The sequence below is a fragment of the Elephantulus edwardii genome, unplaced genomic scaffold, assembly GCF_000299155.1.
Source record: "Elephantulus edwardii isolate Elephantulus edwardi_28Jun2011 unplaced genomic scaffold, EleEdw1.0 scaffold00132, whole genome shotgun sequence".
Lineage (NCBI taxonomy): Eukaryota > Metazoa > Chordata > Mammalia > Macroscelidea > Macroscelididae > Elephantulus > Elephantulus edwardii.
In genome coordinates, this window is record NW_006399882.1 from 3,965,049 (window position 1) to 3,965,651 (window position 603).

Sequence of the window (603 nt, forward strand, 5' to 3'; positions counted from 1 at the left end):
TTACCTGGAGACACTGGGTTCCATGAAAATGAAGCTGCTAGGTCCCTTGAGGCCTAGACTTAGCAGTTACACAGTATTTCTCTGCTGCATTCTGTTAGTTAAAGCAAGTCACGGGCAGCCCAGATTCACGGGGTGAGAAACACACACCACTTCATGATGGGAGATACTGTGGAGTCATACTGCACAAGGACATCCCACAGAATGGGTGGGGGAGGGGGTTGCAGTCATTTTTGCAAACAGTCTGACATACATGCTTTTTATGATATTAACCAAATGCCCTATGCTTGCCATGAATGATAAAGTTAATGTTTGCTGCTGTGAGGAACAGTGTGCTAAGTGCTTCTCTTTGTTAATCTTTTGGGATAACATCTCTGTAAGGGTAGGTACTATTATCTCCATTTGACAGATCTAATAAGCTAGCATTAGAAAAACCACTCCCGGCGAGCTCTGGTGGCCTAGTGGCAAGAAGCTTCACTGCAATCCCAGAGGTAAATGGTTCGAATCCACCAGATACTCTGCTGAAGAAGGAGGGACAATCTCTTCCTGTACCAGTCAGATCCGATTTGACAGTACACACACAAAAAAATAATAAAATAAAAATTA